The sequence below is a fragment of the Ursus americanus genome, chromosome 9, assembly GCF_024610735.1.
Source record: "Ursus americanus isolate L20-20 chromosome 9, mUrsAme1.1.p, whole genome shotgun sequence".
Taxonomy (NCBI): Eukaryota; Metazoa; Chordata; class Mammalia; order Carnivora; family Ursidae; genus Ursus; species Ursus americanus.
Window position 1 is genome coordinate 79703585 of NC_142135.1, and position 16001 is coordinate 79719585.

Here is a 16001-nt window from a genome sequence, read left to right on the forward strand (position 1 = left end):
TTTTCAGATCATTCACTGCTAGTGTACAGAAATACAACTGCCTTTTGCATGTTGATTTGTACCCTGCAACTTCATTTATTACCTCAAACTATCTGTGTAATCTTTGGGGTTTTCTCTATATAAGATCATGCCATCTGTAAGCAGAGATAATTTTACTTTTTCCTTTTCAATCTGAATGCCTGTACTTTCTTTCTTTGCCTAACTGGCCTATCTAGAATTTCCACTACTATGTTGAAAAGAAGTGTTGAAAGGTGGTCAAACTTGTTGTGTTTCTGTTCTTACAGGAAAAGCTTTCAGACTGTCACCATTAAGTGTGATGTTAGGCCGTGGGAATTTGATCAATGTCCCTATATCGGGTTGAGGAAGTTCTTTTCTGTTCCTAGTTTGTAGACTGTTTATAGTAATAAAAGGGTGTTGGATTTTTCTTTTTTCAGATGCTTTTTCTGCATCAATGCAGATGATCATATGGTTTTCTCCTACATTCCATTAATGTGGCGTATTACATTGATTGATTTTCATATGATAAACAATCCTTGCATTCTGGTAATAAATCCCACTTGGACATGATATATAATCATTCTTTTCATATGCTGAATTCAGTTTGCTAACATTTTCTTGAGGATTTTTGCATCAATATTCATAAGGGATATCGGTCCCTAGTTTTTTTGGTATTATTTTTCTCTAGCTTTGGTATCAGAATAATGCAGTCCTCATAGAATGAGTTAGTAACTGTACCATACTCTTCAATTTTTAGGAAAAGTTTGAGAATGATTGGTATTAAATCTTCTTTAAATGTTATGGAGAATTCACTGGTCATGGGTTTTTCTTTGTTGGAAGATTTTTGATTACTGATTAATCTTCTTACTAGTTATAAGTCTGTTCAGATTCTCTGTTTCTTCATGAGTCAGTATTGATAGATTTGTGTGTTTCTGGGAAATTGTTCATTTCATCTAAGTTATCCAATTTATTGGTGTTCAACTATTCATACTATTTTCATAGTCCTTTTTATTTCTGTAAAATCAACAGTTAAGTGTCCCTCTTCATTTCTGACTCTAATCATTTGAGTCTTTTCTCTCTTGTTTTTGTTTCTTTTATTTCTTTAAATAATTTTTAAAAGATTTTATTTATTTATTTGAAACAGAGAGAGAGGAGTAGGGGGAGTGGCAGAGGAAGAGGGAGAAGAAGGCTCCCTGCTGAGCAAGGAGCCCAATGCAGGGCTTGATCCCAGGATGCTGGGATCATGACCTGAGTCAAAGGCAGACGCTTAACTGATTGAGCCACCCAGGCGCCCCTGTTTTTTTTTTTTTCTGAGGGAGTCTAGCTAAATGTCAATTATTTTGATGTTTTCAAAGAGCCAACACTTAGTTTAGCAGATTTTTTCTACTTTCTTTCTATCCTCTATTTTTTTTAAATGTCCACTCTAATTTTATTATGTCTACCCTTCTGGTTCCATTGGATTTAGTGTGCTCTTCTTTCTTTTAGTAGCTTAATATGTACAGATAGGTTTCTTCTTAATTTTAAGGTGTATGTTTATATTTATAAATTTCTAATGACACAGTATTTTTGCATTGTAAACTTAGGTGTGTTTTATTTTCATTTTCATTTGTCTCAAGGTATTTTCTAATTTCTCTTGTGATATCTTCTTTAACCTATTGGCTGTTTAAGACTGTATTGTTAATTTCCACATATTTATTAATTTTCAGTTTTCTTTGTGTTTGTAATTCTAGTTTTATTCCACTGTGAACATAAAAGGCACTTTTTAATTTGAATTTTTTTTAAATTTAAGATTTGTATATTTGTTTCCTAGGGCTACCATAACAAAATACCACAGACTGGGGAGCTTGGAAAACAGAAAATTATTTTCTCACAGTTCTGGATGCTGTAAGTCCAAGATCAAAGTGTCTGCAGGTCTGGTTTCTCCTAAGGCCTCTCTTCTTGGTTTACAGATGGCCACCTTTCCATTGTGTCCTCACATGACACCTTCTCTGTGCACATGCATCCCCGTTTGTCCTTATAACAGCACACCTATTATATTGGATTAGGACTCTACCACATGACTTCATTTAACCTTATTATTAATTCTTAAAGTCCCTATCTCTATTGTCAAATTGTGAGTTGTATAGGAGTGCTTAGAAATTTAACATGAGGGGCCCTTGGGTGGCTCAGATGGTTAAGCATTTGCCTTCGGCTCAGGTCATGATTTCACGGTCCTGGGATTAAGCCCCACATTGGGCTCCCTGCTCAGTGGGGAGACTGCTCCCTCTCCCTCTACCCTTCCCTTCCACTTGTGTGTGCACTCTCTCTCTCTCTGTTTCAAATAAATAAGTAAAATCTTGAAAAAAAGAGAAATTTAACATGAATTTTGGGGGAACACAATTCAACCCATAACAACTTGTTTTGTGGCTTAACATCTGATTCAGGTTGTTCTATGTGCACTTAAGAAGAATGTACACTCTGCGGTTTGGGTGTGGTGTTCTGTATATGTTTATTAGGTCTAACTGGTTTACTGTGTTGTTCCAGTCTTCTGTTTCTTATTGAGCTTCTGTTCTGTCCATTATTGAAAGTGGGATATTGAAGTATTGTAGGTCTATTTCTCGCTTCAGCTTTTCATTTGCTTCATACATTTTTGGAGTTACTTTGTTAGGTATGTGTATGTTTATTTATTTGAGGGGGGGGTAGGGAGGAACAGAGGGATAGGGAGAGAGAATCTCAAGCAGACTCTTCACTGGGTACAGAACCCGACTCAGGGCTCAATCAGGACCCTGAGATCATTACCTGAGCTAAAATCAAGAGTCAGACGCTTAACCAAATGAGCCACCCAGGCGCCCCAGGTCTGTATATGTTTAGAATTGTTACATCTTATTGTATTGAACCTTTTATCAATATATAATATCTATTTTAATCTCAGCCTTTTTAAATTTAAAATCTATTTTGTCTGACAATAATATATCCACTCTGGTTCTCTTTAATTACTGTTTGTATGAAATTATATTTTTTTTATTCTTTTACTTTCAACTACTTTGTGACCTTATATTTAAATTGAGTCTCTTGTAGACAGCATATAGACACTGTTTGTTTGGTTTTTCTTTTGAAATCCAACCTGCCAATCTCTCCTTTTTAATAGCTTTGTTCCATCCATTTACATTTAATGTGATTACTGATAAGGAAGGATTTATTTCTGCCATTTATCTACTGTTTACTGTATACCTTATACTTTATTTTTGAATTTTAGTTCCTCCAATATTTTTATAGTACAATATTAATAATTGCATATTAATGTTAATAATTACATATTTAGTTGATTTTTTTTAGTGTACATTTTAATTTCTTTCTTCATTTCTTTTGTCTATATTTTTAAGTTATTTTCTTAACATTTACCTTGCAAATTACAACTAATACCTTAAACTTATAATAACCTACTTTGGAAAAGACCAACTAAGTTTCAATAGTATACAAGTACTTTGCACCTGCAGTACATCTCCTTCCCTTCTCCCTTTTTATTGTGTTGTCACAGACTACATCTTTATACACTGTATTACCATTAACATACATTTATGATTATTAGTGCATGCATTTTCATGTTAAATAATATAGCAAACAGTACAAACAATACCCAAAGTACACTAATACTGACTTTTATATTACTTCTGTAGTTACCTTTACCAGTGTTCATTTTCTACTTAGGTTCAAGTTGCCAAACATTTCACCTGAAGGACTGCCTTTAGTATTTCTTGTAGGACGGGTCTACGGGAAATAAACACCCTTGGCTCCTGTTTATCTGTAAATGTCTTAATTTCTCTCCCATTCTTGAAAGATCATTTTGCAAGACATACAATTCTTGGTTGAGTTTTTCTTTCTTCCAGGATTTTTTAAAAGATTTTATTTATTTATTCATGGGGGGCACATCTGGAGGGGGACAAAGGGAGAGGGAGAAGCAGACTTCCCACTGAGCAGGGAGCTTGACCTGGGGCTCAATCCCGGGACCCTGTGATCATGACCTGAGCCAAAGGGAGACGATTAACCTACTTAGCCACCCATGTGCCCTCTTCCAGGATTTTAAATATGTCATCCAACTGCTTTATGATCCCATTTTTTTTTTAAGACAAGTTACGTCAATATTTTTTAAGGATCCTTTGCGCATGACAAATTCCTTTTCTCTTATCCCTCTTCCTTGGATTTTTAACAATTTCACTGTAATATGTTCTGGTGTGGATCTCTTTCAGTTTATCATTCTTGGAGATGGTTTAATTTCTTGGATATGTATATTTATGCCTTTCCTCATACTTGGAAGGTTTTTGGCCATTATTTCTTCAAATATTTTTTCTCATGTTTCCTTTTTCTCTTTTCCTTCTGGTACTCCTATAATGCATATGTTCTATATTTGATGGTATCTTTCAGGTGCCTTGGGTGCTGTTCATTTCTCTTTATTCTTATTTCTTTCTGCTCCTCAGACTATATAAGTTCAACTGTCCTATCTTCCAGTTCACTGATCTAAAGTTTCACTTGTTCAAATATGCTGTTTGCATCAAAAGGTTCAAAACTCTCTAGTGAATTTTAAAAATTAAATTACTGTATTTTTCAGCTCCAGAATTTCTATTTTTTAAAAAAAAATTCTGTATTTCTATTGAAATTTTCATTTTGTTCACATATTATTTTCCTTATTTCCTTTAGTTTTCTATCTATGGTTTCCTTTAATTCATGGTACATATTTAAGACAGTTGATTTCACATCTTTGACTAATAATTCCAATGTCTGGGCTTCCTCAGTGACAGTTTCTGCCAAATTATTATTTTTTTCCTGTTAATGGGCCATTCTTTCCTGTTTCTTCGTGTATTTTGTAATTTTTGTTGAGAACTGGACAGTTGAGTATTATTTTGTGGTAACTCTGGAAATTTAATTGTCCCATTCTTCAGGGATTGCTGAATCTTACTTGTTGAGGGCTGCATTCATCTGTTTGACTTTTCAGTATTATCTATTCAAGGTTTGTGTTACTTGTCATATGCGGTGCCTGTTATTTCTGTTCCGTTATCTCTGAGGTCAACTAATGATATGGTAAAGATTTCCTTAAATGTTTGGCTCCCAAAAGGGGAAAGTAGACAAATACTGTCTCTTTAAATCTCTTGGAAACCACTTCAGCCTGTGGGGGTTGAAAAAATGTCCACTGGCCTCTGCCAGTTCCTCAGTGATCAAAAGCAGCTTTCAGCAATCAATACACAACCCTGATATATTGCCCACCCTGGCTCCAGCATTCTTCACCAGGATCGTTAAGGCTGAGGATGTGGGATGGTAGCTACTATCACTTGAAAGGCTGAAATTCCTCCAAATTTACTCTTTATCAAAGTCTTCCCCGGAGCTACAAATGTTCAACTACATTCAGTCCCTACCAGTGCACTAGTTGTTTAGGTGGAAGTATTTCCTACTCCACCATTTTTTGAGACATCACTACCCTTACTTCTTCTCTTGACCCATTTTCATAGATTAGGAAAAATGTGGTCATTTGTTGCTCATGATTTGCTTATATATTACCCTCCATTTTGGCTTTCCTCTATTGTAAAATGCAATGCACTTTTGCATATTACACTCTGAGCAGTCTGACAGTCTATCAACCAGTCCATATTTAAGTAGCCTTTCCCAAAATTATTTCAGTGCAGAACCTTTTGGTTGTAGTCCTATGAAGATCCCAGGGAAAACTGTTCTGCAGCTGATATCTGCTTTTCTTCTTTTCTCATGAAAGCATAAATGATTGATTTTGTTCTCTCCTCCCTTCTAGTTTTTTAGATTTTCCAGATTACTATCATGGCATTCATTCTTTCCTTTTCTAATTGCATTAGTTTTCTTTCTTATTTATTTCCTCTCAAGACATCCTGTAATTTGGGTGGGAAAAAACTGCCCTTCTGGCTGTCACAACAGAAAGTCAGTACCACCCAGGAAACAAGCTTTCCATCTATAACACTGCTTTACCCCTTGCAATAATTGTTGGCAACATCTTCGTTTCAAAGAATCCAGGTGGCAAATATAAAGGAGGAACAAAAGCAGCTGTGAATAAGCTTATGGGTTCTACATTGGTCCTCTGGCACTTACCAAACATGGGTTACACTGAAAACCCAGACCAGCTGACAAGAGTTTCTCTTTTGGCATCTCAATCTCTTTTATGTTTACTCAGGACTCTAGTTATTGCTGGTGTCAAGACGGTACTATTGATTGTGCCCCCAAAATCAATCCAAGTCTCCCCATTTTACTACATGGCATCATAACTCACTTGTTTCCTCAAACCAAAAACTTAGGAGTCTTCCTTGTTTCTTGACTTTCATTCACATAGCACATCAAACGTATCAGCAAATCATGTTGCCTCTGACTCCAAAATATATCCCAAATCTGTTTACCACCCTAATCCAAATCATCTTCCTTACACTCGAGCCACTTCCAAAGCCTCCAAGATGCCTTTACTCTAGCCTCCTACAGTCAGTCTACACAAACGTCAAAGTGTGAACCAGATCACATCTCTCTTTTCCAGGACAGCAGGGAGGATTCAATACCAGCTCTTTATAACATTGTACACAGGTTCTCCAGCCTCACACGCTGCCACCCCTGCATTAGAATTTCCACTTCATCCATCTAACACTATATATATCCCTGCACACACCCTATACCACCATGCCATTGTGGCCTCTTGGGACTTTGCTCATTCATTCTTTTCCACTTCAAGCCCTTATTGTCCCTTCCTTTGTTCTTTGAAATGTAGCCCTCATAGCTTGGATAGGTGATCACCAACTCCAGGAAGCTACCCTTGACACTCTCAAACTATACTCTTCCCAGCGTGCATGTGTGTGTGCACACACACACCTCTACTGATCTACCTATCAGTTGTACTGCCCTCCTCACTGTCCTCACATCCCTCATACAGAGCTCTACTTGTATATATTCTAGAGTCCTTTATAGCTTGTTTATGTTACCTTTCTCTTCCACCACTCTGTGAGCTCCTTAAGGGCAGAGATGATTTTGTCATTTTGGTTTTTTTGTTTGTTTTTTCGTTATGAGAGAGAGAGAGAGAGAGCCCATGAGTGGGGGGAGGGGAAGAGGGAGAAGCAGACTCCCCACTGAGCAGGGAGGCCGATGCGGGACTCTATCCCAGGACCCTGGGATCTTGACCTAAGCCAAAGGCAGACGCTTAACTGACTGAGCCACCCGGGCACCCTGATTTGTCATTTTGAATACTGTATCCCCATTATCTAGCATAAGGCCTATTATAGCATATGTAAACATTCAATAAATGCATCTTAATGAATGAATAAATAAATGAAATATACTGACACATACTCTCATTCAAATACAGAGCATAAGACTGACAACGTCTTGATGATTATTAATACTCAACACTGATCATAGAGTTACTGAATGTCTACTATGACTAGCATTATTCTCATCATTGGAAATAGAGTAGGAAAAAAGACATAAAAGTTTTAGCTAAAGTAATAAGAGAGGGACAGGTAAGGAAGCTTAATATTAGGAAGGAAACAACAAAATTATTATCATAAGTGATATAACTATAAATAAAAAAGTTTTATTACATGAAATAGGCATATAAATAAATAAAAAAGTCTGTAGGAACCCCAACAAATATGGGTAAAAGTTGAGACAACTAATTCTCAAAAGAGAATCTGTCATGAGTAAATAAATATAAGAAAAAATATTCAAAAAAGACTTTCACAGAGGGGAGGAAAAAAGATGGGGGAGGAGTAGGAGACCCTATTTTAATTAAGCTGGATATCTACCAAACCATTCTAAACACCCGCGAAACCAGCCTGAGATGTAAGAATATATATCTGGATCTCTACAAACAGAATATCTCCAATGGTCTTGAGGTATGAAGCAGGGAACCATGATTCTGCACACAGATATCGAAGACAAACAAAAGGGGGAGGGAGCCGCCATAAGCTGGCACTGGAAAGGTGATATGACACCAGAGTGCAAAAGTATCCTGCGCTGGGGACCAGGCACAGACTGGCAGACTGGTAGCGTGGGTGCTCACATGCAAACCGGGGATGGCTGGCAGTTTTAGAAGCACAAAGGGCAGAGATGAGCCTGGCCCTGGGCTTCACCCTAGCAGTATAGCAGTGGGGCACACAACCAGAGAGGATGCGGTTTTTAGCAGCACAGAAAAAAACAGAGACGGTGTGGCCTGGAGAGCTCAGTGAAGAGCAGACTGAAATTTCTCTGATCTGGTATAGAAGTTTGGGTTCTGTCACTTCTGCTCTGACTCTCAGAAGAGACGCAGAAAGCCACCAGGGAAAGCCGCCAGAGAACAAAGCCCCCCAAAAAATGGTTTTCATTCAGCCCACCCACCCCACAACAGGCAGGGCAACTCTGCCCAACAAGTGTTGCCTGAGTAACAGCACAGCAGGCCCCTCCCCCAAAAGACAGGCTGAAAGAACAAGAAGATGACAACCCTATGGACCCTATAAAATAGGTGCATTGTGCTTGGGTCTTGGTTAATACTTTGGACTCTGTACATTCCCTCAACCACCCCTCAAGAGAATGACTAAGAGGAGGAACACCCAACAAAGAAAAGAATGAGAGACTGTGGCCTCTGCCACAGACCTAATGGATATGGATATAAGCAAGATGTCAGAGACAGACTTCAGAGCAGCAACTATGACGTTGGTATCTAGCCTTCAGAAAAACATTAGCAACAATATAGAACCTCCAAGGACAGAAATGGGATCTAATCAAGCCGAACTTAAAAATGCTATGAATGAAATACAGTCTAAACTGGATACTCTGACTGCCAGGGTAAACAGGGCAGAAGGACAAATTAGTGAGCTACAGGATAAAATAATAGAAAAGGAGGAAACTGAGGAGGTCTGGGAAAAACAGATTAAAGCCCAAGGGATCAGACTGAAAGAAATTAATAACACTATGAGACGTTCCAATGTCAGAATTATAGGGATCCCCGAGGGGGTGGAGAAAGAGAGAGGTCTAGAAGAAATAATTGAGCAAACTGTAGCAGAGAACTTCCCTAAGCTGAGAAAGGAAACAAGCGTTCGTGTCCAAGAGGCAGAGAGGACCTCTCCCAAGATTGATGAGAACAGAACGACACCATGACATATAATAGTACAATCCACACGTCTTAGATCCAAGGAAACAACCTTGAAAGCAGTGAGAGGGAAAATATTTCTTATGTACGGAGGGAGGAACATCAGAATAACACCAGAACTGTCCACAGAGACCTGGCAAGCCAGAAAGGGCCGGCAAAACATATTCAGGGTACTAAATGAGAAGAACATACAGCCAAGGATACTGTACCCAACAAGGCTGTCATTCAGAATGGATGAAGAGACAAGGAGCTTCCAAGACCAGCAGAAACTGAAAGAATATGGGACCACCAAGCCAGCCCTCCAAGAAATATTAAGGGGCATTCTATAAAAGGAGAAAGACCCCAAGAGTGATATAGAACAGAAATTTACACAAGCAATCTACAGAAAAAAGGACTGCACAGGCAACGCGAAGACAATAAAATCATATAGTTCAGTAATCAGTCTCAGTGTAAACATCCTAAATACTCTCATGAAACGCCACAGGGTTGTAGACTGGATAAAAAGACATGACCCATCCCTATGCTGTCCACAAGAGACTCATTTTGAACCTAAAGATACATCCAGATTGAAAGTGAGGGGTGGAGAACCATTTTTCATGCTAACAGACCTCAAAAGAAAGCTGGGATAGCAATTCTCGTATCAGACAAACATATTTTAAGCTAAAGACTGTAGTAAGAGATACGGAAGGACACACTATATCATTCTTAAAGAGTCTATCCAACAAGAATATCTAACAATCGTAAACATATATGCCCCCAACATGGGAGCAGTCAACTACATAAGCCAACTGTTAACCAAAATAAAGAAACATATTAATAATAATACTTCAATAGTAGGAGACCTCAACACTCCACTCTCAGCAACAGACAGATCATCTAAGCAGGAGATCAACAAGAAACAAGAGCTTTGAATGACACACTGGACCAGATGGACTTCATAGATATATGCAGAACATTCCACCCTGAAACGACAGAATACTCATTCTTCTCGAATGCACATGGAAATTTCTCCAGAATAAAACACATACTGCGTCACAAATCAGGTCACAACTGATACCAAAAGACTGGCATTATTCCCTGCATATTCTCAGACCACAATGCTTTGAAACTGGAACTCAATCACAAGAAAAAATTTGGAAGGAATTTAAACACTTGGAAGCTAAAGACCATCCTGCTAAAGAATGTTTGGATCAACCAGGAAATTAAAGAAGAACTTAAACCATGGAAACCAATGAGAATGAAAACACATCAGTACAAAACCTATGGGATACTGCAAAGGCAGTCCTAAGGGGGAAATACATAGCCATTCAAGCCTCACTTAAAAAAAAAAAAATAGAAAAATCCCAAATATACAAACTAACTTTACACTGTTGGGAACTGGAGAAAAAAGAACAAATAAAGCGTATGCCAGGCAAGAGAAGAGAAATAATTAAGATGAGAGCAGAGATCAATGAACTAGAAATCAGAAATATAGTAGAGCAGATCAATGAAACTAGATCAATGTTTCATTGAAAGAATTAATAAGATAGATAAACCAATGGCCAGGCTTATCCAAAAGAAAAGACAAAGGACCCAAATTAATAAAATTATGAATGAAAGGGGAAAGATCATGACTAACACCAAGGAAATAGAAACAATTATTAGAAATTATTATCAACAAACTATATGCCAATAAATTAAGAAACCTGGAAGAAATGGATGCCATCCTGGAAACCTGGAAACTACCAAGACTGAAACAGGAAGAAATTGACAATCTGAATATGCCAATAACCAGTAACAAAATTGAAGCAGTGCTCAAAAACCTCCCAAAAAACAAGAGTCCAGGCCTGATGAATTCCCTGGGGAATTCTACCAAACCTTTAAAGAAGAAACAATACCTATTCTCCTGAAGCTGTTTCAAAAAATAGAAACAGAAGGAAAACTTCAAAACTCATTCTATGACGCCAGTATTACCTTGATCCCAAAACCAGGCGAAGACCTCAAAAAGGAGAATTACAGAAGGATATCCCTTATAAATATGGATGCCAAGATACTCAACAGTATCTTAGCCAATAGACTCCAACAGTACATTAAAAGGATTATTCATCACAACCAGGTGGGATTTATTTCTGGGATGCAAGCGTGGTTCAACATTCGCAGACTGATCAATGTGGTAGAAGACATTAATAAAAGAAAAGACAAGAACCATATGATCCTTTCAATTGATGCAGAAAAAGCATTTGACAAAATACAGCATCCTTTCCTGATTAAAACTCTTCAAGGTGTTGGGATAGAGGAAATATATTCCCTAATTTCATAAAAACCATCTATGAAAAGCCCACAGTTAATACCATTCTCAATGGGGAAAAGCTGAGAACTTTTGCCTTAAGATCAGGAACACGACAAGAATGCTCACTGTCGCCACTCTTGTTTAACATAGCACTAGAAATCCTAGCAGCAGCAGACAACAAAAAGAAATAAAAGATATTCAAATTGGAAAACAAGAAGTCAAACTCCCTCTCTTTACAGATGACATGATACTTTATGTGGAAAAGACTCCACCCCCAAATTACTAGAACTCATACAGCAATTCAGTAATGTGGCAGGATACAAAATCAATGCACAAAAATCAGCTGCTTTCCTATACACTAACAATGTAACTATAGAAAGAGAAATTAGAGAATCGATTCCATTTACAATAGCACCAAAAACCATAAGATACCTTGGAATAAACCTAACCAAAGAGGTAAAGGATCTCTATTCTAGAAACTACAGAACATTTAAGAAAGAAATTGAAGAAGACACAAAAAAATGGAAAAACATTGCATGCTCATGGATCAGAAAAATAAACATTGTTAAATTGTCTATGCTGCCCAGAGCAATCTATACTTTCAATGCCATCCCAATCAAAATACCACCACCATTTTTCAAAGAGCTGGAACAAACAATCCTAAAATTTATATGGAACGAGAAAAAACCTCGAATCGCTATGGAAACATTGAAAAAGAAAAACAAAGCTGGAGGCATCAAGTTGCCTGATTTCAAGCTATATAACAAAGCTGTGATCACCAAGACAGCATGGCACTGACACAAAAACAGACACATAGACCAATGGAACAGAACAGAGAATCCAGAAATGGACCCTTGGCTCTATGGTCAAATAATCTTTGACAAAGCAGGAAAAAACATCCAGTGGAAAAAAGACTGTCTCTCCAATAAAGGGTCCTGGGAAAACTGGATAGCTATATATAGAAGAATGATACCTGACCATTCTCTTACACCATACACAAAGATAAACTCTAAATGGATGAAAGACCTCAATGTGAGACAAGAATCCATCAATATTCTAGAGGAGAACACAGGCAGTAACCTCTTTGACATCGGCCACAGCAACTTCTTTCAAGACACGTCTCCAAAGGCAAGGGAAACAAAAGCAAAAATCAACTTTTGGGGCTTCATCAAGATAAAAAGCTTCTGCACAGCAAAGGAAACAGTGAACAAAATAAAGAGGCAACCCACGGAATGGGAGAAGATATTTGCAAATGACACTTCAGATAAAGGGCTGGTACCCAAGATCTACAAAGAACTTCTCAAACACCACACCCAAAAAACAACTAATCAAGTCAAAAAATGGGCAGAAGACATGAACAGACACTTCTCCAAGGAAGACAAACAACTGACTAATGGACACATGAAAAAATGTTCAACATCATTAGCCATCAGGGAAATTCAAATTAAAACCACATTGAGATATCACCTTACACCAGTTAGAATGGCAAAAATTGACAAGGCAGGAAACAACAAATGTTGGAGAGGATGTGGAGAAAGGGGATCCCTCTTACACTGTTGGTGGGAATGCAAGCTGGTACAGCCACTTTGGAAAACAGTGTGGAGGTTCCTCAAAAAGTTAAAAATAGAGCTACCCTATGACCCAGCAATTGCACTACTGGGTATTTACCTCAAAGATACAGATGTAGTGAAAAGAAGGGGCACGTGCACCCCAGAGTTCATAGCAGCAATGTTCACAACAGCCAAACTGTGGAAGGAGCTAAGATGTCCATGGACAGATGAATGGGTAAAGATGTGGTCCATATATACAATGGAATATTGCTCAGCCATCAGAAAGGATGAATACCCACCATTTGCATCAACATGGATGGAACTGGAGGGGATTATGCTAAGTGAAATAAATCAAGCAGGGAAAGACGATTATCACATGGTTTCACTTATATGTAGAACATAAGGAATAGCATGGAGGACATCAAGAGAAGGAAGGGAAAAATGAAGGGGGTGAAATCAGAGGGGGAGAGGAACCATGAGAGACTATGGACTCCGGGAAATAAACTGAGGGTTTCAGAGGGGAGGAGGGTGGTGGAATGGGTTAGCCTCATGATGAATATTAAGGAGGGCACGTATTGCAAGGAGCACTGGGTTTTATATGAAGTACTGTACGGTGACGAACATAACATAATTAAAAGAAAAAAAGAATAAGCATTCACTTTGACCAGTAGCAGGTACTCTACTATGAGGTTTATAGATAACTATATCAAGACATGACAGCAGTGACAGGAACAACAAAATGCATACTTTTAGCTGACTAAAACAGTTCCTAAAATCTACTCTGAAAAGCAATCTGAAATATATACCAAATTATATACATGTGTATGTGTATTAAAGAGTTATTTATGTTAGAAAAAATGGATATATACTACATGCTGATAATATAGAAAAGAATAAAGAAACAATATCATAATGTGTAGTCATTAGAAATGTTGACTGTAGGGGTGCCTGGGTGGTTTAGTCAGTTAAGAGTCTGCCTTTGGCTCAGGTCATGATCCCAGGGTCCTCGGATCGAGCCCCATGTCAGGTTCCCTGCTCAGTGGGGCGTCTGCTTTTCCCTCTTTCTCTGACCCTCTCCTCTACTCATGCTCTCTCCCACTATCTCTTTCTCTCTCTCTCTCTCTCTCTCTCACATAAATAAAAATCTTAAAAAAAAAAGTTGAGTGTGCATTGATGTGACTGTTGAAAAACTGGCAGCAGTGGGAACATTTATAACCTTGACAGGTTACTATGGTAATAATATACTGAAAAGCTCAAAATCTACCATATTTGTGAAGTTAAGAATTTTTTTCTTTTTTAAGTAGGCTCCATGCCCAACCCATGTTGAAATCATGAGGCCAAGATCAAAAGTCATGTGCTCTACCAACTCAGCCAGCCAGCCCCCCTCTAAGCAAGAATTTCTACTTCTGGAAATATCCTAATATCATTAGTTGGGGGTATAAATACTTTCATTCAGTACTGTTTCAAACAGCTCAAAATGGGAAGCAACCTTAAAACTCAATAAAAGAGACTGCTTAAATTATGATATATCCATATAGTGAAATATTAGGTAGCCATTAAAATGATGATACAGATATTCATGATAATGGACAAAGTCAGATTTCACTCCTTCCCCAGATTAGAATGCATATTGTAAGAGGGGAAAATTATTTGCTACACAGTGTACTAACAAATATTTTTGAATGAAGAAGTGAATGAGTCGGTAAGGTAGGAGGTGTCCTGGCTGTCCCGTTACTCTATCACATACTCATCATTTTCTGGTGTTCATCTTGGCTTTAGATTTGGTAGTGGGTGATATTCAATTAGCCAGATGAGTTCTACCTTCCTCTTTCTACAACTAGCATCACAGAAAACTTCTTTTTTCACATTAAAAAAAAAAAAAAAGTGTTCAACTTGGTAAAATGTTTCTTTGGAATCATATTTAAAGTTATCAGTTTTCTTTAGTAGTAAACTTTATTCATTAATTGATAAATGTTAAAACTATGTGATTGGGGACATGAGATTCATCACACTGCTATATTTTTATATGTTTGAAATTTTATACATTCATGACCTTTTTTTAATAAGTTGCTTAGTGTTGTATAATTCTATGACTATTTCATAATACAATAAATCTTAGGCAAGGCATTTTACTTCTACATTCATTCCCAGATTTACTGAGACAAAATAACACTACATCTTAAAGGAATTCAATAAAATTTATTAGGTAATATATAAAAAGGGCTCTTAACTCCTTTGGGTAAGTAGCCCTTTTACAACTAAATCCACATTTATTACTAAAGGACAAATGGAAGTGTCTGAAGTCTACTGATTGTTTTGAAAACTGTTCCCATGTTCAAAGTCAGTTTCAACGAACACAAAAGGCTTTTAGTGGGAAAAGAGCAGATAGCCTACAAGGAAAAAAAAATATTTAAGGTGGAAACTTCTCATGTTTCCACTAAAAAAAATAAAAAATATAAATAAAAAGATGTTATTTTTATTATTTTGGCTTTTTTTTCTTTTAACTATGAGGGGGTTGTTTGTTTGTTTTGTTTTTTGTTTCTTTGAGGGGGGGTGCAAGCAGGAAGGGCAGAGAGAGAGTATCATAAGTAGGCTCATGCCCAATACAAGGCTTGATCCCATAAGATCTTGATCTGAGGTGAAATCAGAGTTGGATGGTTAACTGAATGAGCCACCCAGGCACCCCTAAGTATGAACTGTTTTTAAGTGACAGCTAGACTAACTTCAGTAAACATTTGGATAACAGGGGGGAGAGAGTTAAGATGGCAGAGGAGTAGGGGTCCCCTTTTTCAGCTGGACCCCTGAGTCGAGCTGGATAGGTACCAGACCATCCTGAACATCCACGGAATCAGCCTGAGATGCAGGAAGATACATCTGGATCTCTACAAACGAACATCTCCAGCACTGAGTATTGAGGTACGAAGCGGGGAGCCGTGAAACCGCACACAATAATCAGAAGATAAACAGAATGGGGAGGGAGGCGCCCGATCGGGCACCGGGAAGCAGCAGCCACCTGCACAGGGGAGCGGTCAGACTCGCAGACCAGTACCCGTGAGAGAGCGGACTGAGACCGTGAGCCGGGGAACAT

At 37.9% G+C, this 16001-nt stretch overlaps 1 protein-coding gene across 4 annotated transcripts in view; it reads right to left on the reverse strand.

Moving 5' to 3' along the window:
- Nucleotides 1–16001, reverse strand: part of SPIDR (scaffold protein involved in DNA repair) — a 486766-nt gene that overhangs the window by 271454 nt on the left and 199311 nt on the right. The gene's annotated exons all lie outside the window — the stretch shown is intronic.